The sequence below is a fragment of the Echinops telfairi genome, unplaced genomic scaffold, assembly GCF_000313985.2.
Source record: "Echinops telfairi isolate 266 unplaced genomic scaffold, ASM31398v2 ScPeMD7_23;HRSCAF=83, whole genome shotgun sequence".
NCBI classification, from domain to species: domain Eukaryota; kingdom Metazoa; phylum Chordata; class Mammalia; order Afrosoricida; family Tenrecidae; genus Echinops; species Echinops telfairi.
Window position 1 is genome coordinate 46,591,557 of NW_022103920.1, and position 27,474 is coordinate 46,619,030.

General features: G+C 39.5%; 1 protein-coding gene and 1 long non-coding RNA gene across 3 annotated transcripts in view; one reads left to right on the forward strand and one right to left on the reverse strand.

Annotated features, from left to right (window-relative positions):
• Positions 1-857: 857 nt before the first annotated feature.
• On the reverse strand, positions 858-27,453 carry LOC123521530. Its single transcript, XR_006679951.1, has 2 exons — positions 27,410-27,453; positions 858-1,384 (listed from the first exon to the last, which is right to left on the reverse strand). It is a non-coding gene; the product is annotated as an uncharacterized LOC123521530 (long non-coding RNA).
• The window catches only part of CD36 (CD36 molecule), a 100,521-nt gene continuing 98,461 nt past the window's right edge, over positions 25,415-27,474 (forward strand). The window contains exon 1 of one of the 2 annotated variants that reach the window (XM_045288675.1): positions 25,415-25,514. The gene's annotated coding sequence lies outside the window, so the exon portion shown is untranslated. The remainder of the gene's footprint in view (positions 25,515-27,474) is intronic. The other variant, XM_045288677.1, reaches the window with a different exon arrangement.

Sequence of the window (27,474 nt, forward strand, 5' to 3'; positions counted from 1 at the left end):
CATCAGTTTTGTGTGAATCTCAACCAAAGAGTCTTTCAAACTTCAAACATTTTGAATTGTTAACTGTTCTGTATATCATCTGTGACACATTGTAAGTGGCTGCACAAAACTAAACCATTTATCAAGATTTTATGGACTTACAACTAGCATATTTCCAAGAGAAGGGAAAGTCAAGATTGTTAAGTTAATGTCTTATTTTAGGGACAAAGTCTAATATTTTAGGGTTTCATCAAAATATTTTTCAAGTGATTCTATCTCTATACATACCTTGTATAAATAACATTTTTAAGAACCTCTAAACACACAATTGATTTTTAAAACACATTTTTAAATTGATATTTAATTCACGAGGCCTAAGTTGAGTCCCAAACTCAGAACGCCTGAAAACGGGCAGATTTTCTCAGGCACCATCGTACTAGCCGGAGAAAAGATGGACTTTTCTGACCTCTGCGACATTAGTGAAAATCTCCTCCGGAGGAAATTAGGAAACTTGGGTGGTGTAATGGTTCTGAGTAGGAATGTGATCCAAAAATCCAGCATTTCAAAACCACCAGCCTCTCCTTGGGAGAAAGACAGGACTTTGCAATCCCATATGCTTTAGTTACAGTCTGGGAAACTCACAGGGGCAGTTTTACCCTGTCTTATAGGGCTCCTAAGAGTAAGGCTCAACTCAGTGGCAGGGAGGAACTGTTGAAAGACTGGGAAGTAAATCAAAAGTCCAAATCCCAGGTAGAAAACCCATGAACACATAGCCAAATGACGTGACTGGTGGTTCAAATCAGAGAAGTGGTCCAAGTTAGGTGAGAGAGTCAGGAATGTTATGAATGCACATCGGGAAGGATCACTCGCAGTCAATCTGGGCTAAATAGCCAAGTTCAGAGGCCAGAGGATGCAAATTTATTTAACATATAAACAATAGAAACCTATGCCACTAATTAGATAAAGGTACCCAGACTTTTCTTGTTTTTTGCTTCAACAATAATGAAGTATACTGCCAATGTGGTAACTCGCCCCGAAGCACCCACAGGCACACTCCAGGCTATTTGAGCTGGAGGTTAAAAGAAACAAATAATAAAATTATATTTTTAGTGATTACTTATAATCTTCTTTCTGGATAGTTCATGCCACTTGCACCAAGCACATCACATCACAGTTATATACTTGCAGTCTTACGTCACTGAAAATGCTTATGAGGTCTCCTTCCCGTGTGTGCTACTGCCTTTGGCAGCTGTTGAAATACTCAGGGGACATTGAAGGACACATATCCTCAAGTTCCACAGTCAGGCATGTCTCCGAACAGAAGGGCACTCAAGGAGAGATGGATCGCAGGGACACAGGGAATCATTCTTGTAACTCAGATGAATGCAGTCTAGACTGAGCATTCCTAGAGGTGACAAGAGTACAAACCAGGCGGAACCAGTAAGAAATATTTTTCGCAGTTGCAAACCATTCATTTGATTTTCAGACTTTTGACCTTTGATCAATAATTTACCTAGCTATTCCTCTGTGCAGTGATCTTTATTGTTTATCTGCCTCCCTTTGTCTGACATATGCAGTTAATCTATAAACGCATATAATCTATCAACTTTTTCTTTAAAGTCACTACATTTTCACATAGGAGTTGAAGTAGCGTACGCAGTCAGAAATATCACTCTTTCACATATTCTCTTTTAAGCCCCATTAGCAATCATGGTGAACAAAAAGTTCCTATTGGCTTTATCTAACCTGAAAGGTGTCAGTCACATCACTTATTGTCAAAAACAAAGCTAAAATCACCATAACTCTTTTCTTTCTGGAGTCTATGACTGTAGTGTATGAATCAGAAAGTAAATCAAATAACTAGGATCAGCAGTCCGACAGTTCTTCTTTATCATGTAATTGAAGTCAGTAATGAGTTATGCAGTCATTAAATAACTCTTTGAACTTTATCTCACAAGCATATATAAACCCATATTGTTTACAATGCTGTCAGAAAATATTGGCTTATATAATAATGCTAAAATGCTATGATACTATTTATATATTTATAATATCCACTTTATATGATATACATCTACAAGATTTCATTATTAAGTCTTCAGACTTTATGCAAAAAAATGTTCAAATATTGTGAGGTACAAAATCTCCTGAACTCTGATGATCTATGACTGGTTTCTGGCTGTATACTGAGTCACCCATTCAGTCTTGACTACGAACACTGATTATGATTTGAACTCTGTAATGAGGTACATGGGTTTGACACACCTATCCCTTATATTGTTCTAATTGTGAATTATTATGAGATGCAATCAATTAATTTAGCTCTCAGTATCTTTCTATATCTATAATCCCATGTGATGTATTCTAACCCCCATGCCTATGGGTATAATCCCAGTTTGGAAAGAATTTCCTGTAACAGGATAAAGGTGAGCTGTATTGAGTCTCCAACTTATTATGAGATATGGGCCAACTCACCAACCACCCCTTGTTTCCCTGGGGATATAGTCTGCTGAAAGACAAATGCACAGAGGAACGGCTCCGATGGAACTCTGGGTTAAGAGTAATCTAGGAATCATACAATTCAAAGGACCAAAGGAAGAAGATCCAGCGGTGGTGCACATTTGTGAACTCTGTCTGAAAAGGCAGAGGCTCACACCAGATTGTGGTACCGAGAACACAAAACAGATCAAAGGAGCCAAAGCTAGAAGACCATGAGACAGAAGAGTGGAGCAGCACCAAGACTGGGAGACTGTGAAGCAGTGTAGCAGGCTGGCTTCATGGCCAGAAGAAGCAGAGGCCCTGGGTTTCATGGCTGAGGGGCTGAAGACTACACAGAGACTTGCTGCCCAGCTGAGTGGAAGTGTTGTTCTGAACCAGTGATGGTATCCTCATGGTTTACTGATCCTGACTTGTGGTAAACAGTTAACTTTCCTAGTAAACCTCCATAATTGTGCAAGGTAGTAGAGTTCAGGACATTTTGTGTCTCAGAATAGTTTAATAATTTTTTTTAATAAAGTCTGTGAGTTTTGCATGGCCATGCCACAAATGGTCAAACCTAGTAGAGAAGTAGAATGCTGTGGAAACAATGGTTGCCATCGGAATAGGTACAGAAAGATAGAGGATGAAGACATGTCTGCCTTCTGCTTTGTGGCAATCGGGGACCTGGAAGAGGTCAAATATGCCCCCAACCCCAGTGCTGTTTTACCCAAAAGTAACATGAAATGTTTCACTACTGTCAAAGTATTCCTCACAGGTACATAGATGATCCCCAGCAAGTGGTGTATAAAAAGAATATCCAGTGTATAACCTTAGAGCTCCAAGTTGATTAGCAGAAATCTAGAAATTTAACACCAATCTGTGAATAAGGAAATGGAGAATCACAGAGAAAGGCTCTGTAAAATTTTCATCTCATTATCATAATACCATGGCAAAATGCAGTGCAATTATCATGAATATCACCCAATACACTTTCACATCTAACTGTCACATATGTGATTCAACAGTTTGGCTTGCACTATTTAGTGATATTGATTACTTTCAAAACTGTTGCTTTCTAAGAACTGGGTAGCGGCTCATTCTGTTGTGCATAAAGGTGTGCTTTCTAAGGACTGGGTAGCGGCTCATTCTGTTGTGCATAAAGGTGTGCTTTCTAAGAACTGGGTAGCGGCTCATTCTGTTGGGCATAAAGGTGTGCCATGGGTCGGAACGGACTTGATGGCAACTACCAACATCTAAGAGGGGTACCCCCCAAAGCTGGAATTTTTTTAAAGTTCTGTATTAAAAAATTTTCAAACAGCCTTATCACCTTTAAAGGACTCTCCATTACAATTAATACATTGGTCAAATCTGCAGCGCCATTCTTGGAAACATTTTTTCAAACCCATCTGTTTGGATAGATGACAGCACCTCCCTCATTTTGTATTTCATCTCTTCTATGATGTCAAATTACTATCCTTTCACATCCCTCTGCATTCCCAGAAACAAAAAGAAGTCACACAGAGAGAGTTCAGGTGAGTAAGGTATGTGGAAAGAAGCAAGCTGGCTTTTACCAAAATCTGGCGCACTGAGATGCCTGCGTGAACAGGTGCATTGCCATGGTGGCAAAAACAGTCCCCTGTCTGTCACAAATCAAGCCTTCTTTGTCACACACTGGGATGCAATCTTTTCAGAATCTCTAAATAAAAAGCTTGATTAACAGTCTGACCTGATGGAACAAGCTCAAAATGCACTACGTGTCGACATTTTGATCCATTTGAGAAGTTGACGGACGTCCAGAACGAGGTTTGTCATCAACTGACATGTCACCTTTTTGGAAATGAGAAAGCCACTCGTACACGTGAGTTCCCCATAGCACTGTCCTTGTAAGCTGTGTTCAACATCACACCAGTTTCTATGGCATTTTTCTGGAGCAGGAAACAAAATTTCCCAGCTACATTCTGTTCTCTTCAATTGGCCATCACAAAAAAATGAGGTTCAAGTGAAACTGCTTTATGAAAAAATTCATTGTGACCAGAGAGAATCTTCCCAGGTGCCACCCACGGTGCATTAACTCAAAGCAAGTTGCTCAATGCCGATGCTAGCTTAGCTGGAAAAATGCGGAGTTTTGTGGGGAGGCGGGTACCCCATAAGCAAATTTTCCCTAAGAACTACCTTTATCATATTTGAACATTATATTACGTTGATTTGAATTCCAATAAAGCAGAGTGATCTCTAGCAAATCCAAACCAATGCTGAAAAACAGCAACCAACAGCAGAAAGTTTGCAGTATTAGGGAAGTTAAAAATAGTGTGGGTGCAGCTCTTCTCCCATCACTCCTCTTCTCAGCCACGCGAGCAGGCACATCTTGATGTGGTCCACAGCCTCTTAGCCACATGGTGCGTTGCCTCTACCCTACTCAGGCAAGTGTCACAGAGCTCTTTCAGCACTGGCGAATGTCTGAAGGAAGCCACCCTCAGGCCCAAATGTATTAAGTACTACTGCGTCCATGTTCTGAGAAACCACTCTGTCCCATGATCTCAGCCTTGTTCCTCTGTGCTGTCTCCTGGTCTCATCTGCTCTGTGTAACGGTCCACGTGCTGCAGAATATGATGACGCTGCTGTCTCACCAATGCTGTCTTCATGCTCATGGGGTTTCTCTCTTCCTGCCTCTGAGATGAGTCACTTCTACTTAGCTGAATGACAACACTTTCTAATTTCTGAGAATGATAGCCCTCCACACATTATTTTCATGTTCCCAACAAATCACTGATGGGGTCTAAAAAGATTATAGATTGAAGGGCCACAACAAGTAATTTCCCTTCAGCACAGAGTAGAAAAGACGTGTAAATGAAAACCAAAAAAGGGGGAAGAGCTGAGAGGAGAGCTGTTACATCTAGGAGATCACAACCCATGCCATGAACCAAAATGTATATACGTTGCTGAATGGTAAACTAATTTGCTAGGCATACCTGTACCCAAATTACAGTAAAATGTTCCCTTCTCCAAAAAAAGGAAAAAGAAAATAAAGAAAGAAAGGAAAAGAAGAAAAGACAAAGAGACTGAAACTCAAAACCCTGTGGTCTGAGTTCCTAGTCAGAGCATAGCAGCCCGTCGGTGCCTCTGAGACTGAAAATCCTCCTGAAAGCAGATGACCCCACCGCCCTGCCCTGGAGCAGCTGGGCCACCCAATCACCAACCTTCTACTACAACGGACTGACTCCCTTCCTCCTTGTGCCACTAGGACTCTTTTTTGAAGGAATGCAAAATCTTTACTAGTACTCTAATCTAGGGTTTAAAAATCCAATTATTTCTCATTAATATTTTGAAAATATTAATCCAATCCAATTATTTAGCATTAATAGATATTTTTAAATTTAGACATCGGATAATTTATATGAGAGACTTTAAAACATTCATAGAAAAATTCCAATATCTTTTAATTCCATTTTTCCACAAAATTGTTGTCTAAGAGCACAAGATAAATATAAAAATGAGAAATAAGATAATGACAATAATGTTCGTACCTTGCAGTAATTCTTATGCAAACATTTGTCTCTCTTATGTGTTCTGCTGTGTCACTTGAATTTTCATGTGGTATACTTGTGCCTCCAGTCTGTACAATGTCCTAGCTCTTTCTGTATGTCCCAATTTTCCTCAACCCACTGCCACTGACTCAATTCAGCTCAGAGTAGCATGACAGGAGAGAGTAGGACTTCCTCTCTGCGTTTCTAAGGCTGTCAGTCTTTACTGGAGCAGCAAAGTCTGTCTTTCTCCTGTGGAATGACTGGTGGTTGGAACTGCTAATGTTGCAGTTAGCAGGCCAACCCATATTGGTCCTCATTTATCCAGATTTAGTTATATTTTTCTCCACTTTGAGTAGATATCATCCACCACCTGCCCAGATGAGGTGCAGGACTAAAAGCTCGGCTCTCCACCTCTTCTAGTGTCACCACATTGAAAAAAGAAGAAAAATAATCTGTGTAGAGTTTTATAGATCACTTTATAGAATTTTAAACTATGAACAAAAATCTAAGGATTAGTCAGATTAAGGGGAAAAAGTTATATAGTATCACTTGTGTATTACACTCATGCTCAGAAAAATCATAGTAATTTTCTCTTCTGAATCTCAAAGTCACTGGAAACGTTCCGTTTCTCTATGTGATTACAGAGTTTCTGTTCATGGTGTGTTGTTCACTCTTGGAGTTAGTCTGGGTAGACTAGAGACACTCATATTTCATAAGAGAGAGTTTTGTATAAAGGGTAAGTATACATTAAGAATCCCAACCCAGTGCTGTCCAAGTTCATAAACTCGACATTAACCCATATGTCCAACACCGATCTACAAAGTCCTCCTCCATCTCACAAAACACACACAATGATGCCCCGACCGCAGGAGGAAAGCTGAGTCAGTGAACGTGTCTGCATCTCAGCGCTGGCAGGTGTCTCGGCAGGGGTGCTCCAGCACTCAGGGCTGCATCTGGGTAGGTCAATGCTGCTTCTCCTCAGGGATGCCTTTGCAGGAAGTGAGCCTTGCCAGCTGAAGCAGAGAACTGGCTACGGCAGCCGCACCGTGGTTTGACCATCAGAGGACAACAGACTAGAGAGGCGAGGTTCACGGAGCCATTTATCTCTCCTCCCTTCAATTAAGCCCACATGTGTTCGTTGGCCAGGTTGGCACAATTAACCTTAACTATCACTCTTTTAGTCAAAAACTTTCTTGAAAATGCTATTCTGAAAGTAGGAAGTCTGTTGGAATTGCATTTGGATACTGACCATTTGATATTTGAATATGATGGTAGCAGCCCTGATTTTATACATAAGGCATTATTACCAAATAAAGTGGTTTGTGAAATCTCTAACAAGCAAATAATCTCATAGTAATGGGTAGCATATGTTCTATTTTTAAGTAGGAATCAAATTATCACTTTAAAGTGGCTAAAACAAGGACAATACTTTTTAACCCTAAGAATGATCAACGTGGGAATTATGTAGCATGGTTCTCCTACTGAAGTGGCCCAGGTGGTGTCATGGTTCCCTGTTGTGCTGCTAACTCCAAGGTCAGCAGTTTGAAACCACCAGCTGTTCCCTTCGAGTGCAACTGGGCTTTCTAGTCCCTTAAAGCAGCGGTTCTCAACCTGTGGGTCGTGACTCCTTTGGGGTCAAACGACCCTTTCACAGGGGTTGCCCAATTCATAAAAGTAGCAAAATCACAGTTATGAAGTAGCAATGATTATAATTTTATGGTTAGGGGGTTCACCACCACATGAGGACCTACTGTACTAAAAGGTCGTGGCCTGAGGAAGGTTGAGAACCCCTGGGTTACAGTCTTGGAAAATCACAGAGGCAGTGATTTTACAGGGTGCTATGAGTCCGCATCGACTGGATGGCAGTGTATTTGCTTTGACATTTTTCATCTCCAATTACAGTGAGCCATATTTGGCCACTTATATCAGTGCGACAGTGAAGTAAACTTCTTTAAAGTTTCATTTTTAATCTGCCCAAAGGAACTATTTATACTTCCTCTGAGCATAAAACCCAAAACAAAGTGACTTGAGATAATGCAAGCCCTGTAATGATTTATTAAAAACTTCAAAAATGCTATTCTAGTGGTGTTTAGAGGTAGAAGTAAAAGGTAGAATTTAGAAGTAAAGAAAAAGAGTTGGTAATTAACTCTACAGTGGTTCTTAATTCAGTCAGGAGAGTACCACACGTTGTCAAAGAAGAGATAAAACAATAGATCTGGTCTTGGTGAGATGCCTCTCTTTAGAATGCAAGCAGAGAGAACAGAAATACTAATGGGGCCAGACCAAGGGCTGCCAGCAATATGTGTGTCTGAACTTTATATGGAAAAATATGCAGAACCAGAGGAATCATATCTGAAATATGAGCTAACGATCATGACTCAATTCTGGAGCTTTATTACTAAACTTGTTTAAAAAAAAAATCAAGTTCAGAATTGCCCTAATTAATCTCTCCCTGTTTCTCTTGAAGAAAAGAGATGGAGCTTTGGCTCATCGATACTGATTTGTATAAACGTACCAAGAGTCTGATTACCTGATAACATCAAAACAACATTGATAAACATTAAGTGCTACACCAGTGAAGTAATAATTAAACCAAACCAAGGCTCTGCGTCTGATTTAAAAACCAGTGGGACATCTGTTGGCTGCTACTGTAATTGGCTGCTGGCCTGGTGTTTTGTTTGCTGGAAGAAGGACTTTCTGTCCTGTGGATATTGTTTGCTCTTGGTCCAGAGGGACCCAAGTTTCCATTAGATTACAAGCTCTATACACATAGCCAGATGTATGCAAGCCTCCTGTACAACTTCTGTAAATTATGCCTATTTTTTTCTTTTGAGATTAGGGTTTTGGTTTGTTTGTTTTTTCAATATCCTTGGGTCCTTCCTCTCTGAGAATTAAGTATATCCTTAGATTTCCAGTCTCTAAAGTGTCAGTTGGTGTGTTGTGACTCACCCTGCCTTGTGAAAACATTCTAGAATGCTCCAAATTACACAGATATGTTTATATGCAATATGATTTTATTTTCACCTGTTCATCTAGTTTAATTTCATTCATTGTCATGTTCATTTCTTTATTTATTCTTTAATTTAAGAAATAATTTTTGAACATTGGCTGTGTGTGAAGGACTGTGCCAGCTTGGTTTTCATAGTTTATGCAAAGAAGGAGTGAAAATGGACTCAATTTACAGTGTAAATCAATTTTTTCCTTCCCCTTTCTTCACACAGAACCACCACCAGTTGATTTTGCTTTCTAAATTTTTACTAACCTTATGTTATGGTCTCTTTATTTATGCTGAATTCATTTTCATCTAAGTTGCTATCAAAAAGACAGTAGGAGTTGCTTCCCTGGCTTTCCTCGCTTTCATTTTATCACCCTTTACTCCACTCATCATTCTGTTTCTCGCCATTTTTTTAAATAGATGAATTTCAGTTCGAACAGTGAACCTGATTAAAATACTTCACTGGCTTCCCATTGTTAATAGGATAAGTCCCTCCAAATACTCGTGGTGTCTGGTTCCAATTCAACTGTCCAGCATCATCTCCTATTACTTGTCCTTTCCTCTCTGCCAGCTCTTTTGATCTTCCGTGTTCAGGTACCTGAGTTACTATGCTCTCCCTATCAGTGAAGGATTCGTGCAATTGCTGGCCCTTTATTTCTTTGCCTGTTTTTAGAAAATGTATAAATCATCAAGGGTTCATGAGGAAGGGATACCAAGGGCTCTAGTAGAAAGAACATGTTTTGAAAATGATGATGGCAACATATATACTAATGTGCTTGACACAATGCATATAGGTGTGGATTGTGAGAAGAGCTGTAAGAGCCACCAATAAAATTATTTTTTAAAAACTCACTCATTTTAGTAATTAGTTCAATTTCATGTATTTATCATCTGTTTTTAAAACTTTTTTTATTTTGAGTTAGTTGGGAATTTACATATCAGATGATCATTTTTGCATTCAACTATTTAAACAACTTATAGAACCTCCCAATGGATTTCCCTGTCTGTACCCCACCATGTCTGTTTGATTTTTGCCCAATCTCCCTCTTGATATTAGGATATTGTCTTCTCATTCACCTAAATTAACACCAATCTACCTTCTAGTCTATTACCTTCCCTTCCCTCTCTTCTATCCTGCTTCTGGTAACCATCAACGGCTATTTATATTAGTATGGAAACCTGTATCTTGATTTTTTTTTAAAGTATTTTATTAGGGGCTCGTACAATTCTTATCACAGTCCATACATTCATCCATTTTGTCAAGCACATATGTACACTTGTTGCCCTCATCATTCTCAAAACATTTGCCTTCTACTTTAGCCCTTAATATCAGTTGCTCATTTTTCCCTCCCTCCCCCCTCACCCCTCCCTCATGAACCCTTCATAGACCATAAATTATTATAGTTTTTTCATAAGTTACACTGTCTGACATCTCTCTCCGCCCTCTTCTCTGCTGTCCATTCCCCAGGGAGGAGGCCATACTTAGATTCTTGTAATTGGTTCCCCCTTCTACCCCACATTCCCTTCACCCTTCAGGCATCAGCTCTCTCACCACTGGTCCTGAAGGAGTCATCTATCCTGGATTCCCTGTGTTTCCAGTTGCTATCTGTACAATGTGCATCCTCTGGTCTAGCCAGATTTGCAAGGCGGAATTGGAATCATGATAGTGGGGGGGGAGCATTTAAGAACTAGAGGAAAGTTATATGCTTCATCGTTGCTACCCTGCACCCTGATTGGCTCATTTCCTCCCCAAAACCCCTCAGCAAAGGGGTGTTCAGTTGCCTACCAATGGACTCTGAGTCTCCACTCTGCACTCACCCACCTTTACATTTTAAAAATAAGAATGATCTCATGCAATATTGGTCCTTTTGTGATTGAAAAACTTCACTCAACATAATGAATGTCTTCCAAATCCATCTAAGTTGTGAGATGTTTTATGGTTCTATCGCTACTCTTTAATTTCACATTAAATTATACCACTGATGAGCCCTTAGGTTGTTTCCTGGTGCACTGTAATACAATGAATACAAACATCAACTGGTGCTTTTCATTTCTAGAGTATTGACCAAGGAGAGGGACTGCTGGGTCCTATGGCTTTTACATCCCCGATTGTTTGGGCAGGTGCCATACCTCTTTCCATAGTTGTACAGTTTTATAATCCAGAGTGTGAGGGTTTCAATTTTTCCTCACTCTTTATAGCATTTATTACTTTGTTTTGTTGTTAATTTGTTATACAGGGCAGCATACAGTAGTGTTTCACTGTTGTTTTGATTTGCATCTCTTGAATGGCTAGTGACTGTGAGCATTTCTTCATATTTCTGTTGACTGCCTTTGATGAACTGTCTGTGTTCTCTGCCCATTTATAATTTAATCGTTTGTATTTTTCTTGTTGAGGCGTAGATGTTTTCTATAAATTTCAGAGTTTATTCCTTTGTATGATGTAGTATCACTAAAATGTTTCCCTTTCTATGAATCCTCTTTTCAGTCTTTTGATGAAGCCTTTTGATGCATGTAAGTGTCTTACTTTTCGAAAGTTCCAATCATTTATTTTATCATCTCTGTGTGTTTCCACTACATTAAATAGTGTATTTATGGTATGTATTAAGCCCCTAGGTTTCTCCCTATTTTTTTATTGAGATCTTCGTAGTTCTAGACTTTACATTTAGGTGCTTAATACATTTTGGATCTGTTTTTATATATGGCGTGAAGTAAGGGTACTGTTTCAATCTTCAGCAAGTGGAAATTCAATTTTACCAGTACCATTTATTGAAAAGTTAATTCTCTCTCACTTAATGGATTTCAACCCTTTGTCAAAAATCAGTTTTCCATAATTGCCTGGGTTTATTTCTGGGTTCGCCGTTCTTCCCCAGTGGTCTATGTGTCTGCCATTGTACCAGTGCTAGACTACAGTAGCTGGGTAGTTGGTTTTTAAGTTAGGAAGTAAGAGGCCTGCTAGTCTATTCTTAAGTAAGGCATTGCTTATCTCTGGTCTCTTTCTACTTTGCCTAAGTTGGCAATTAGTTTTCCCTCTGTAAAGAATGATGCTGGGATCTGGATGGGAATTGCATTATATTTACAGATTGCTTTGGTTAGACGTGTAGGTCTCTTTGTTTGGGGGGTATAGGATTTTATAATTTTACTTGTACAGTTCTTTTTTTAATCTCTCTATTTATTTATAAGCTGATATCTGCTGTTATTGTTGATGATGTGTTCCAAATAGTCACCTTAGTATTTTTGTAAGCTTTTAAAAAAATAACTCCTTTAATTTCACTAGAAATGACCATATTTCTCACTCATATTTAAAGAACAATTTTATTCTTAACTTTAAATCTTTGTGTTTTAAAATCGATATCAGCTAATCACAAAATAATTTTCCTTCATACTTTACCTCAATTTTATGATGTTTTACACCTTTTAAACAATGCTTTTGTTAACTTCACTACACCATAAATATCTTGAGAGTGTAAACTCCAGCTATTTTGTTTTTGTTCTTAAGGACTAGCATAATGCCAAGTCTTACCATATCTTTCTGCTGAGCGAATAAATGACTAAACAAACATTTAACCTTCTAAAAAATGACCATTTTATACCTATAAAATTCCCTACAAATCTTTACTAAACCCTTAATAAGGCTTTTAATTGAAGCAAAGGATATTGACAGAATAAGGACATGAAATTAAGTGCAAATACTTGCACTTAGTTATTATTTTTAAAAGTTCAAATGCTCATCAATCATTGCTTCATTTGATTGTTTGTTTGTCTTTGAATAGCAAATATATCACAAGCATTCTATCCTAAAGTTAATCCTGAGCGAGAATGGCAATAGGAACGTCACCGGAGCTATATAGGGTAGGAGACATTCCCCATATGTACTAATTTGAGAACAGCAAATTAACCCAAAGGATTCTGGGGTCTAGATTTGAATTTCACTATATTTACAGGTTACTTTTGGTAGATTAGTGACATTTTCACAATGTTATGTCTTCTTATCCATGAGAATAATATATTCTTCTATTTATGTGGGTGTATTTGTTTTTGTTGTAGTATTTAAATGTTTTTTGTACAAGAATATTCTGAATAATTTGTTGAAACTACATGGTTTCAGTAAGGATACACTTTTGAATGAAAGGAAAATAATTTTTGGATTTTGATTAAACTAGTGGTACACAGACCAGCATATGGGTTAAGACTAATTTCCTCAGATTCACATAGTTATGCAGGCTCCCATTCATTACAGTATGCACTAACATTAAAGTAATGACTAACAGAATTGCAGGTGAATGGGTACATTGGATGGTGTAAGATATGGCAGGAAACAACAATAACATATAATAGAATAATAAGGATTCCTGGGGGGGGTGCGGTAAGGGAGGGAGGGAAGAAAGTAGAGCTGATATCAGAGTTCAAGAGGAAAGAGCATGTTTTGAAACTGATAGTGGTGGCTAGTGTAAAATTATGCTTGATCTAACTGAACTATGACTTGTGTTAATAACTGTAAGAGCTCCCAATAGAATGATTAATAATAGATAGATGATAGATGATAGATAGATAGATAGATAGATAGATATATAGACAGATAGATAGATAAGAGTGAAATAACAGCGCCCCACAAAACCCAGAGCAGGAAAAGGTAGGGAGGCACAATGTATATCACAGGTTATATAAAGCCTAATCAAGAAGATTAATATTAAGACACAGCTCTCCTAAAGGTTAAGACTGTATTTTGGTAGTTTTGATATTTTTTGCTTACATGGTAAGCAAATAATTAAAATCTATATCCTTACAATAAGACTGTTCTGATGGAATCAGATATGAGTTAGCACGGGAGTGTCTTCCGATGCCTCTAAGCACACGTCAGTGAACTGACAGCTCTCAAGTGCAGTTTGCCAGATGTGTCTCCCTAAACAATCAGCTCATAGCAAGTCCGGGTGGGCATCTGGGTGAATAGCACTCGTCCTTCTCAAGTGCGTACAGAGGTTTATGCCAACTCTTTTTTCCAGAAGACAAACCGTTCTTGTTATGCTGTAGACCCGGCAGGGGTCCTCAAACTACGGCCCGCAGGCCAGATGCGGCCCTCTGAGGACATTTATCCAGCACACTGGGTGTTTTGCCCCATTTGTATTTTTCCTTCAAACTAAGATATGTACAGTGTGCATAGGAATTTGTTCATAGTTGTTTTTAAAAACTATAGTCTGGTCCTTCAATGGGTCTGAGGGACAGTGAACTGACCCCTGCTTAAAAAGTTTGAGGACCCCTGCTTAAAATCAGGGGTTCAAGAACAATTGATTGTTATCTCATAAAATAGACATAAATGTACATACAAAGGGCACTCCTTTCATTTAAAATTTGAATTTCTTTGGAAAAAGTTTGAAAAACAATTATGATTTTTAAAAATCCCAAACCATATCTTACCCACAAAGTCTACATATATATGAGGAAATACCCCCCAAAAATTGGAAAAATGTTTTTTCAAAGCTATGTATTTAACTTTTTTTTTACAAAACAACCTTAATAACCTCAAAATATTCTCCATTACACATTTGTCAAATCTGTGATTCCATTCCTGGAAACATTTTCAAACGCATCTGTTTGGATGCACCTCCCTCATTGTTTTCTTTGCCTCTTCTATGTTGTCAAATCACTGTCCCTTCATGTCCCTCTCCATTCAAGGAAACAGAAAGAAGTTGCACAGAGAGAGGTCAGGTGGGTAAGGGGCATGGGGCAAGAGACGCATGCTGAGCTTTGTCAAAAAACTGGCACACTGCAATGGATGCGTGAACAGGTACATACATGTACAATATGGCATGCTGAAGGATTAAGTGGAAGCTGCTACTAAATCAGACCCACTTTCTGGTGCTAGTTGAAGGGGGAAAGAAAGATATCAAAAAGACAAACAGCTGCAAGAAAACAAACTCACTGCCACTGGCTCGTAGCAACCCTATAGAATTGAATAGATTTGCTCCCATGGTTTTTTGAGACTAAATCTTTACTGGATTAGAAAGCCTCATTATTCTCCTGCAGAGCAGCTGGTTTTGAACAATCAACCTTGTAATTAGTAGCCCAATGTGTACCCAATACACTACTAGGACTGCTAGCCGGTAGAAAGCATCAGAAAAAGTAGAATTGTGGAAGTCAGAGAGGAGAGTCCCCCGATGGCACAAACTATTAAGCCGCCATCTAGAAACAGAAGCAGTGGCTTTCAGTGGACAGCCAGCTGAGTTTCAGAGATGAGACATAAAAGACAGTATGATGGGCTACTTCTGAAAGGTCACACACAACTTTACTCTGCAACAATAGGGTCCCCATGAGTTCAAAGTCAATCCTCAGCAATTGTTTTTAGTTAGGAGACAAAACAAGTACTACTGCAACATCTGCTAATGTTTGAAAGTGCACAGAGAAATCTAATACTGCTTGTTTGGTAAAAAGGGATCCCACATCGAAATAGGAAAATGAACAGTGGAGTCTGCTGAGGAACGTCCTTTCAACAGCTGGCAACAGCTGCTACCAGTAGCAGGATTGTTGGTTCAACATTAATGACTTAAAGTCATGTCACCCGTTGTGCAATAAAACTCAGACGAGGCTTTGGGTTTGCCAAATTTAAAGTTTTAAGATGATAAACATTTCAGAGGCAACCAATTAAAAAAAATAAACATCTCGTGATCCCCTGAATGAAGAGAGCTTATAATCCTGTCCTGGATAATTAACCCTAGAGCTAGAGAGTGCCACTGAATCTGTCCCTACCTTCCTGTGGCCCATTCCTCAGACAAAATGGCACTCAGCAGAGAATAAATATTTTAATGAATATCGTATATCCCCTTATGCATGTAACGCAATTGAATGGTAATGCAGACATTCAGGATTCCTATTGCTCTTAGTAGGACAGATGCACTGTCTGAAGGGGTGACGCTTAGAACACCTGCAACATTCTATGCTGACCACAGGGCTTCATAAAATATATTTGCATACTAAATGTTTAACATTAGTCTACTTCATATTTCTTTATAGTTAGTTCTTGCATTCATTTTAGCAAGTTCCTAATAAAAGTGATTTAAAAAACGCCTTTTTCACACCCAGAACAATAAGGAGCACAATCGTTGATATCTAAGAATATGTGGTGCTCCTTCTTACGCAAACACCTTCCTGGAAATGCCCCCTGACCTGACCCACTGAGTGCACACCACTGGAGCACCCTTCCCCGAGGCCACTGTGCAGGGCTCCCGCTGCCAAACGTGGTGTTATGACTGAGAAGAAATGGACTGATGTTCCTGGTGTTGGCAGGTTAAACTTTCCTTATGTCCTCTGGCGTGTGGAAGCTAGAGTGTAGAAATAAAAGATGAGCTACCTTCTAGCTGTTGCTGTGGTTTGTTACTTTTCTATCCTTTCCTAATGTTAGGAACATAATGTTTCTGAGGATTTCCTAGTATCATAGCAATACTCCTCCGAGACTATTACTGTGCATTCCCTAGCTTTTTTGTTTGTTTAAAGAAAAAACAAACAACCTTGGATGGCTATTCTAGTACAGATAAAATATAGGTGGAAATTCATTTTTAGTTACATTTTAGTAGTGTAGTAAAGGAACCCTGGCACCACAGTGGCCTATGAATTAAGCTGATAACAACAAGGTCAGAGGTTCAAATTCACCAGGTGCTCTGTAGGAGAAAGATGAGGCTGTCTACCTGGGGTCCTCAAACTATGGCCTACTGGCCACAGGCGGCCCGCAGAGGACATTTATCCGGGCCGCTGGGTGTGTTTGCCCCATTTTGTTTTTTACTTCAAAACAAGATATGTGCAGTGTGCACAGGAATTTGTTCATAGTCTTTTTAAAACTATAGTCCGGCCCTCCAACGGGTCTGAGGGACAGTGAACTGGCCCCCTGTTTTAAAAGTGTGAGGACTCCTGGTTCTACACCCATAGAGATATAACATCTCAGAAACCCAAAGGACGAGTTCTACTCTGCCTTTTGGGGTGCTATGAATGGGAATTGACTTTACAGTGAGTTGTTTTTAGTTTTGTTTCCTTAAAAAAATATTTTAGGATGTGGGGTTAGTGGGACATATTTCATGTCGAAAGTGTGTGGGTCTGACTTGATTTTCAGTTCTGTTTTCCATAAACTGAAACAAAAAACATCTATTTGAACCAACACATTGCAATTAGGAAAAGTGAACAGAATTATACTATCAACCTAGCAAGGTGTCAGGCACAGGGATGGTGATCAGTACACTGAGCATATCTCCCTGACAGTGCTGTGGTTACAGCTTGTGGCTTCTGACACAGAAGTTGGGAGCCACTGCTCAGTCTTAGGAAAACCCTATACAGAAGTTCTCCTCTGCCCTACAGGGTCCCTGGGAATCAGAGCTGACTCAAGAACGGTGGGGTAGAGTTATGAAAATATCAGTTTTGGTATTTGATAAAACAGCCAATCTTTGTGTGTGTGTGTGTGTGTGTGTGTGTGAGAGAGAGAGAGAGAGAGAGAGAGAGAGAGAGAGAGAGAGAGAGAGGACATTGACTACTACTAGTTCAAGGGCATTCTCTCACACGATGTGGTGACACCAAGATGAGGTTTATTGCTTTTTTTAAAGAGATACTTTAAAAATATATATTGTGATTTCAGTGAACATTTATTAAGCATGTTGGTTTGATTGCAGGTGCCAAGTAATAACATCGCTTATCACAGTCCCTCCCGGTGCTCCCATCCATCCAGCCTTCCCTTCCCTCTTCATTGTATCCCTGGGCAAATGTCCTCCCACTCTTTTTATCTCGTATGGTTAGCTGTTCTAAGGAGTGCCTCCTTTTAGATGGTATTGCTTGCCTTATACACTTGTCTGTTATGTAGCTGAAAGTTGAGCTTTGGGTGGCAGGGAGGAAGGGGGTAGTTCTGTCCCAGGTATGATTGATGATGAAGAGTCATAATCCTAAGGGTTTCAGTGTGGAAAGAGGTACTTTCAACTGAAAATATTTCACCTGCCCACAACCAAGCTGAATAGACGGATAGATAGATAGATAGATATAGATAGATTATAGATAGATAGATAGATAGATTATAGATAGATGGATGGATGGATGGATGGATGGATGGATGGATAGATGGATAGATCCATAGATAGGTAGATAGAATGAGATGTTCTGAACGTACAAATTCTGGAGTGAAACGTATGAATAGAAATATTAATATTTCCCCCCAAAACAACTACAGTCACAGAGTCTCCTCGGGCAGAGGAGAGAGTCTTCTTCCCATACTGCCCAGCCCTGTGTGGTTCTCAATTGTTGTTCTCTTTGAACCTATTGTCGTAGTAACTTAGCTACATTGTACAACTGCATCAAAAGTAAAAACATTTTACTTTCAACATCAGCACCATGGAGCTTTCTGCCCATTCGTTGTGGCAGGCAAAAACTTTGGGCAACTCACTTCTAAAACATAAATAAAGAAAACATAAATACTAAGAAATGTATTAAATATACATTTACATTTCAAAGATTTACCTGCAGGAATGACTGAAACAAAAACTGGCTTGTTGACTTTAAGGAAAACTCAATGTTCGGTACAGAGTTTCAGTACCTGTATCATCAGAAAGGGTTATGTCATCTCTGGGAGCAAGCTAATCTGAGCAGGAACATTGCCCTTGGGGATTGATATGCTGGAATGAGGGCTACCCCTGCTCTCCCATTCCTGTGGAGAGATAAACACCCAACCCCTTGGGTTAGTTAGTGCCCTGATGCCCCATTGCCATCATTCTTCTTCCAGCACACATGCTGTCTGTATCTGTTTTTGATGACATATGGATCATTGGGTTTGGTCTGGCACAAGCCTGAATATCTGGTCCTCAGCCCGGAGTTTTGTGTTGTTTGCATTTTCCCTTATGGCAGTTCTGCTGTTTGAACTTACTTCAAGGAGCTGATATACTTGACCTTTTGTGCTTGGCTAACTTTACACAGCGTAATAGCCTCCAACATTTTCCTCAAGATGAGGTGTTTCATTTTTTCATTAATATTTTTTGGGATGTGTAGTATTCTAAAATCAACCAGAGTTGTTTTTATCCATTCGTCTATTGGTGGGAATTTAGGCTGTTACAAAATATTTTTTTTTGCTATTTTAAACTGCACAATGACAAGCATTGGAAAGCAGATGTCTGGTCTTGTTCTATTTGACTTCAGGGTTGGCCTCAGCTTGATAGGTAACTTCCTCTCGCTAGATGACAGCTATGCAGAGGACAGCCCTGAAGCTACAGCTCAGGGAGAGTGGGTGGTCTGACCTGTCTGCGCGGGGGCAAATCTAGAGGTGCATACAATAGATCTGTGATGGGAACATAGCCACAAACCTGTGAAGATTCCTGATTATCGACTTCTGACTTGGGGGGCAGCACTTGGCACCTCATCTGAACTAGTTGGGGATTACTCACAAGGAGGCCACACTGAATGTGTAAAGGTGTAATTGGGAGGGTGGCACTAGACCACTCCTAAAAGGGTCTATGTGTTGTTAGGCAAGCAGGACCAGCATATGCAGCTCGGAAAGAAAGGGGGACTGGACTGATGGTTTACAACGTGCCCTTCTCTCCACTTCACAGAAAAATATGCATGTGCTCTATGACAGGATCCCTGTTAGACTTGTGACTATCTGTATGGTTTGGTTTGGTTTGGGTCTATACAATATGCAGGATGGGCAATCTTAAGAAGACAGTGACTGCATGGATAGTTCCTGGGGACATGGGAGGGGAGGAGGGAGAGGAGGCTAGCGGGGAGCAAACAGTGATTGGTACAGGAGAAGAATAAGGGTTCTCAACTTGATGGTGAAGAGTGTAGCTTTCTGGTCACGTTTGATCAATCAAATTGTAACTGAGGGGAATTACTAAGAGGTGACCGATGAGTAAACATAATAGTGGAATGGGGGGTAAAAAAAGAGGAAAGAAGTAAAAATACATGAACATATAAACATGATTATTTGTTTATATATGTATATATGCAAATGTAACAAGGAACCAATTGAACTTTGGCCTTCTACTTAAATCCTACCTCAGTACAAGAATGATTTATTCTAATAATATGGCATTGTATGATATTCACATTCCTGACATGATTACTGAAGAGAAAATGGGTGTATAAGCAAATGTAGTGAAGAAAGCTGAAAGTGTCTGGCTATTAAAATATATAGTGAAAGATTTATACGATTTGAAGAAAAAACATATTTTTGAGAATGGGGGGGGGTCAGAGCAGAGACCCAAAATCGATCTGTAGACAATGGGACATGCCCTCAGAAGGGTCACAAGGAAGGGATGAGTCAACCAGGGTGAAGTATAGCTCCAATGAAACACATAATATTCCTCTGGCTCCTTGAGGCTTCCTCACCCTCCACTATCATGACCCAATCCTTCCTATAAGAGATAAGAGCTCAAGACAAAAGAATTGAGGAACAGGAATGGGAGTAGTGATACCACCCCAATGATTGAATGATAACCACCCCCCACCCCCCACAGGGGGAATGAGCAACACAAACCATAGAAGAACGGAGACAGTGGTTGGTAAGATATGACAAATAATAATAATTTATAATTTATCAAGGGGTCACAACAGTGAAGAAAGGGAGAGAGGAAAAAAGAGGAGATGATACTAAGGACTCAATAGAAAGTAAATGATTAGAAAATAATGATGGCAACATATGTACAAATATGCTTGATACAATTGATGTATGGATTGTTCCAAGAGCTGTAAGAGCTCCCAATAAAATGATATTATAATAAAAAATAAAGAAAAAAATCTACCAACTCAGAAAACGTTCTCACAAAACCAGAAAATAAATAAATAAATAAAAATTAGAAAAGAAAATAGAAACTGATCACAATGATCGACGTGCACCCCCACCCCCACCCAGGGGTGAAAAATAACAACGACGTGGGTGAAGGGGAACAATAGGCTGTGTAAAATATGAGGATAAAATAATTTATAAAGTATCAGAGGCTTATGGGGGCGGGAGGTTTGTGGAAGGAGGGGAAAAAGAGGAGCTGATACCAAGGGATCAAGTGGAAAGAAAATGTTTTTAAAATGATGATGGCAACATATGTATAGAAGTGCTTGACACAATTGATGTATGGATTGTTATAACACTATAAGAGCCCCCAGTAACATAATTTATTAAATTTTATAAACAAAATAAAATATGTAGTGTCTGGGGTCTTCAGCACCCATCTAGCTGGGTCACAACAAAGCCCACATGGAAGAAGCACACCAGCTTGTGTGACCATGAGGTGTCGACAAGAAGAGATATCAGAAGTTCAAAAACAAACACCCATATTGATGCGAAGGGGCATGGATGTAGTGGAGACCCAAAACCCACCTATGAGAAAATGTACAGTCCTTCTCAGTAGGGCCACACAGAAGGGATGATAAATTCAGGGTGTGGTACAGCACTGATGAAGCACATAACTATCCTCTAGTTCTTTAATACTTCCCTTACTTTTACGGGCTTTTTTTGTGTGTGTTTTACCTCATGGAATATATTAGATTTTTCCATGTTCATTTGTATATTTGATATCATTCAGTACATGAAAGTCAAAGGAGATAACCCTTCAGATATAGTAATAGGAGTAACAGTTCCCTGATAGTGTGGGAGAGGGTGTGTGGTAGTTAAATAATCTGGTCTCAATTTAGGACTTGAGAGGATTAAGAGGGAAGGGGTGAAGTCTAGTCTGTCAATCGGGTCATAGCCAATGAGGCCTCTGTGTGGGCATAGCCTTCCCCTGAGCATTCTGGGAACTCCTATATTCCTCTTTAGAGGCGGGAGATACTCTTCCTCTCTGCTCACACCCCAGGAGACATAGCAGCTGACAAGACACACAGAACTACCCTAGTGCCCTGAGCTGGAGAAGCCACATGGAGACCCATGCCAGCACTGAGATGCTTACAACACCACTGGATCCACAAGACTTCCCACCCACTGGCCTGTGATCTTCCTGTATTCCGCACCATGGCATGTGCTTCGTGAGTCTGAAGAGGACTTTGTAGATTGGTATTGGACATGTGGGTTAATATTAGACTTATGGACTTGATCTGGACTGGGCTGGGATATTTTCTCAATATTCAATTGCTCTTGTATATAAGCCTGTTTATTTTACACATAAGAGTCTCCCTGGATTTGTTTCTCTAATCTGCCCAGACAAACACATGATGGTACCTTGGGAGTGGGATACTAGAGAAACAAATCATGAAGATGGAGAGTGGTGTTTGTTTGACCTCTGCCTCATGGGAGTTTTTCTTCTTTGGCTAGCCAGAGGTCAGATATGTCCATGCAGTTTGCTGGTGGTTTTCTGGAAAGACTATGGGAAACTAAAGTTCTGATTATTTGTTTGGTTTCAGTCTTTGGTTATTCCTGTGTGAAATGGCTAAAATGAATGTTGTGAATGTAGACTTTGAGCTCAAAGATAGAAATCATCTCTTGAATTTCTCAGGGACCATGATGAGTAGAGAAAATGGTTGACAGGTTCAAATGGCTGACAAAAGGCCTGGCCCTGACTTGAGACAATGCTCTCAGAGACCTTATCTCATATTTGTGTATCAATTGAATAATTTATATAAGGATAAGCTAAATGAGGATTGAACTTGACTGTTTTAAGAATTGAGTTTAGTGTCTGATTCTGCTTTGTTTATACTAATTTCTTCTGCTTATTATTGATATAATGATTGATAGAAATGTTTATTGGGAAGTATGAAAGTAGAGAACTTGTAAGTCCACTTGCTTGAACTATTAAAATTGTATCTTTAAATGTGTTTGAGTTAGTTAATTGTGCCAGCCTGGCCGACAATCACATGTGGGGCTGGTTGAAAGGCGGAGGGATAAATGGGTGGTGAAGCCTCGCCTTTCTAGTTCTCGGGTCTCTTGTTTTGTGATGGTTGCATCGGGTGCAGCTGCCTTAGCAATTCCCTGCTTCAGCTTGCAAGATTGACTTCCTACAAGACATCCCCAAGGAGAAGCTACATGGACCTATCCTGATGCAGCCCTGGGTGCTGGAGCAGCCGTGTGGAGACCCCTGCTAGTGCTGAGATGCTTGTTCGTTCACTGACTCAGCTTTCCTCCTGCAGTTGGCATCATTGCCTGTTTTGTGAGGTGGAAGACTTTGTGGACTGGTGTTGGGTTAATGTTGGACTTGTGGGCTTGGGCAGCATTGGGTTGGGATGTTTTCGTGATGCACCTTTTCTTTACATAAAACTCTCTCTTACACATGAGTTGCTGTGGATTTGTTTCTCCAAAGTACCTAGACTATTACAGTGTTTAAGACACACCTGCAAAGAAGGCTCTGAAAAGATAAACCCGCCCAGTGCTTTGGAGTAGTCAAGATGTTTGTAATTGAAGAGACTTGCCTAGGGGCAAGATTGACAGATTGAAGAAAAAAAGAAACTCTTTGGATTTTGGAATTTTGAACTTGTGGTTTGTGCCAGTAGCTGGAAAAAATCTGGAACCATGAAGAAAACTCCTCTCTGGGACTGAACATTGAAGGGAGCCTATGGGCAGGCTGAAATGCTTGCTAGGTGACCACCTGGATCCACGTGTTAAGTGGAAGTGGGAGAAATATAGCAATAAAGAGATGGGATAAGTCTGATCACTGACACCCTTGGACTTGGTTTAGAGTCAAAAGAGAAGACTAGAGCAGGTTGATTGGTCTGAAGTTCACCACCTAGCACCAGGGCATTGGGTTGTTGAGAGTTTGTGATGGGGCCATGGTTTAAAGACAAGGCAACCAATGGGCACCCTGTTGGAGGCTGAGTGAGGCAGCCCACATTGAGTTGACCAGAACCGACCAGATGAGGAGAAGGTTTTTGAGATTGTGCACCGTGCATATTGCTACTGACTTTATGGATGGCCTGTCCTGATTTGATTTTGCTTATGGATGCGCATTCACATGGTTCCAACTGGAATGAAGGTTCTTCATGTCAAAGATAGGTGGGGAATTATATTCATAGGATTATAGGATTAAGCTGTAGGTGTTGCTTAACTGCAATTGTTAGACATAGGATATTTTTGTTTTGTCACTTATAGAAAGTTTTGTTTAAATGAGGGTGGCACATATTGAATTGTAAGCATTTTAGTCTTATCCTGTTAGGGACAGATAAGATTTTATTATTGTTTGTTTGAAAATCATATATGGCTAAAGAGTTATGTGACAGTGTCAAATTGATAAGGGGTGGTCTGTGGAAGTTACATAGTCTGGTATCATTTTGGGACTTGAGAGGATTAAGAGTGAAGGGGTGGAGTCTAGTCTGTCAATCGGGTCATAGCCACTGAGGTCTCTGTGTGGGCATGGCCTTCCCCTGAGGATTCTGGGAACACCTGTATTCCTTTTTGGAGGCGGGAGATATACTCTTGCTCTCTGCTCACACCCTGGGAGGCATAGCAGCTGAAAAGACACACAGAACTGCGCTAGTGCTCTGAGCTGGAGAAGCCATATGGAGACCCCTGTCAGCACTGAGATGCTTATACCACCACTGGATCCACAAGCCTTTCTACCCACTGGCCTGTGATCTTCCTTCATTTGGCATCATTGCATTGCTTCACGAGTCTGAAGAGGACTTCATAGATTGTTATCAGACATATGGGCTAATTTCAGACTTATGGACTTGATCTGGACTGGGCTGGAATATTTTCTCAATATTCAATTGCTCTTGTATGTTAATTTCTTTCTTATACACATATGCGTGTTTATTAATTTGTTTCTCTAGTCTACTGGACTAACATGTGGGTGGGGGGATGGGTAGGACAGCTGATAACATTGATGATTGTATAATTCCACTAGATGGGGTTGAATAGCAGAATTGTTTGTGAATAGATATATTGGATTGTATTAGATATGAAAGAAAAAAAATTTTTAAAGGGTTTCTGGAGGGGGGGGTACAATGGGGGATAGGGGGGACAAAGGGAGCCGATATCAAAAATTTCAAGAAAAAATATGTTTTGAGACTGATTGTGGTAGCAATTGTACAATACTGCTTGATGTGATTGAACTATGGAATGTTATCTGTAAGAACTCCCAGTAAAATGCCTACATAAAAATAAATAACTGGATATGTGATTCTATTCCACACAATCATACTAAATGTCAGCTACAGACAGAAATACATGCAAGGTTAAATTCCATAGGTAAAATTGTCAATGTTTGATTCTTCCATTTAAACGTTTCATAAGCACTGCAGCTATCTGTTTAGGGGCCTAACAGGTTTTAGAAGGAAAAGGATTAAGAGGTTTTCTTTTTCTCAATTGAGGCACAAAATGAGTGTGATTTGTCCAGTTACCTTTCATTTCATCTGACTCGGGCGTCAGAGATCTTTATTTATCATGCATCAGGCAAGTGTCTGAAGTGCTGGACTCTCGGGATATCAATGGCTTTGGGGTGACAGGCTAACTCTGAGGATAGATGAAGAGACCGTGTGCCTCATTTCTGAGTTCTCAGCTGCCGGGCTGTGGGAATCATGGGTTTACTCTCCTCCTCTCCTCCCACCACCGGCTCCGTGCAGCCAGGCTTGAGATCCTGCATCTGGGCAAACAAGCTCCTCTAGAGGTTGGTGAGCTGAATTCCTTTTTCTTAAGGAGTGTGTCTTTTTAGTTTTGTTTAAATGAAGGTGACACATATTGAATTGTAAGCATTTTAGTCTTATCCATCCATTTAGTCTTACCATCGAAAAATTAATTATTATTATTATTTGTTTGGTCTCTTTAAGGAGATAAATACTACCTAGTATAATAATTCAGTCTAACAGGCTTGTCAGCTTTTAAGTAGATTTATGAACAAAAGTGACATCTGACACTTAAGTTTTATATTTTCGAAGTTTCTAAAGTCCAACTGTGGCATTTCCTTTTGCACATTTTTATCTTGGATTCAGAAAATATCAGAAAACAAAAACGTCTCTTTTTTAATTTCTCAAACTGTAATTTTAGTTACAAGTTGTATTCCCACAGATTCTCTAAACTGGTCTCACATGTCCTAATGTAGATGGATTGCTTCACTTATTTCATTTAAATTTGTTTATCTACTTATCGGCTTTCTTGAATATCACTTATCTTGAAAAGAATGCTCTTAAAACCTGGCCAATTAGATTTGTCTTTCAATTTTTTTTAATGAGACTCAACCTTAAGTTACCTTCATTCATGGTACCCGGAAAACTTCTTAATGTTTGACTTGTTGTCAAGACTAACAAATATATTTTAAGGACCAAGCTAACAGACCTAGTGACCTTGTTAGCTTTACCCATAGAAAAAAGAAAAATAATAAAACATTTCCCATACATAAGGCTAGACGTGGTAGTAAATGTGCTGACCATGACTTGTGTGTAATTAATTTGGAGGAGGAGGAATTGGTGGCATAGCAAAATTTTGTTGCATGATGTTTCATATTCAGCTATGGAAAACTAGACACAGCTACAAAGAAGAATAGAATTCTGATTTATACAGAAAGTAAGTGTATGGGCATGCATTTTTGTATATGAATTGTTGAATGTAAAACTGACAGTCTGCTACTTTGTTATCCTTCACTGAAATTGAAATGTGAAGTTTTGTTTTGTTTTGTTTTATTTAAGTCTTAGCTTTTTGTTCACTCCTTGTGAGAAATTCTGAATTCAGGTTAAGATTTGGATCAGATGGAGAGAAATATGCGAACTTGTTCCTTTTCTTTGAATGGCTGGGTTACTTTTCAATAAACAGCTTTATATTACTTTTTGAACTCTTCTACAGGTATGCCTGACTAAATAATAAAAGTGGGATTTGTGGGTAATATGTGAGACTCTTGGAATCTTATCAAGAGGAAAGGAGCAAGATCGAAAATGATGTACAGCACAAACACTAATTATTTGGAATTAGATCCTTTTGTAAAGGACAATGACAACTTTCTAATTAATTGTTCTGAGAGTTTAAGACAGAAAACAAATACCTGAGGGTAATCAAACAATTCTCACCTGGGAAAAATAAAGATAAGCTCTTGAACTCAGAAGAATCACTGTTGGGGAAAAAAATCCCCCAGATTTGAAATGAAGGAGAAAAATTCCATAGAATGATAAAAAAATACTTGTATGAGTTGCAACTATTATTATTTTCTTAAGGTTCATGTGTTGCTTTGGGGGAGAAAACTATAAATTGTGTCCCCACTTTACTGCAACCCTAAGTAGTGACTCCGAGTGGGGAGCAAGGGTGTACTGGAGCAGAGGAAGAGAGGGCCGGGTATGCAGGCTGTATTTCCATATCAGATTACAGGAACCCTAAATAATGCCTGATCCAAAGCGATTCTCTCAGTCACAATGGACTCTCCATCAGAAACCGGAAAGAGTCTGAAACTGTTCTAAGTGCACAAAGAATACAAAAAGAATATCATTTGGCAAATAATTACTTTAACAGTTTTGTGTGTTATATGTCAAACGACAGAAATTGGCTAAACCACTGGAAACCGCACCCCCCCACTCTCACCTCTGCCTTTTGCAAAGTCCAATCTGCATGCCATTGGTTCCTCAGTGAGCTCCCTAACATTTGCT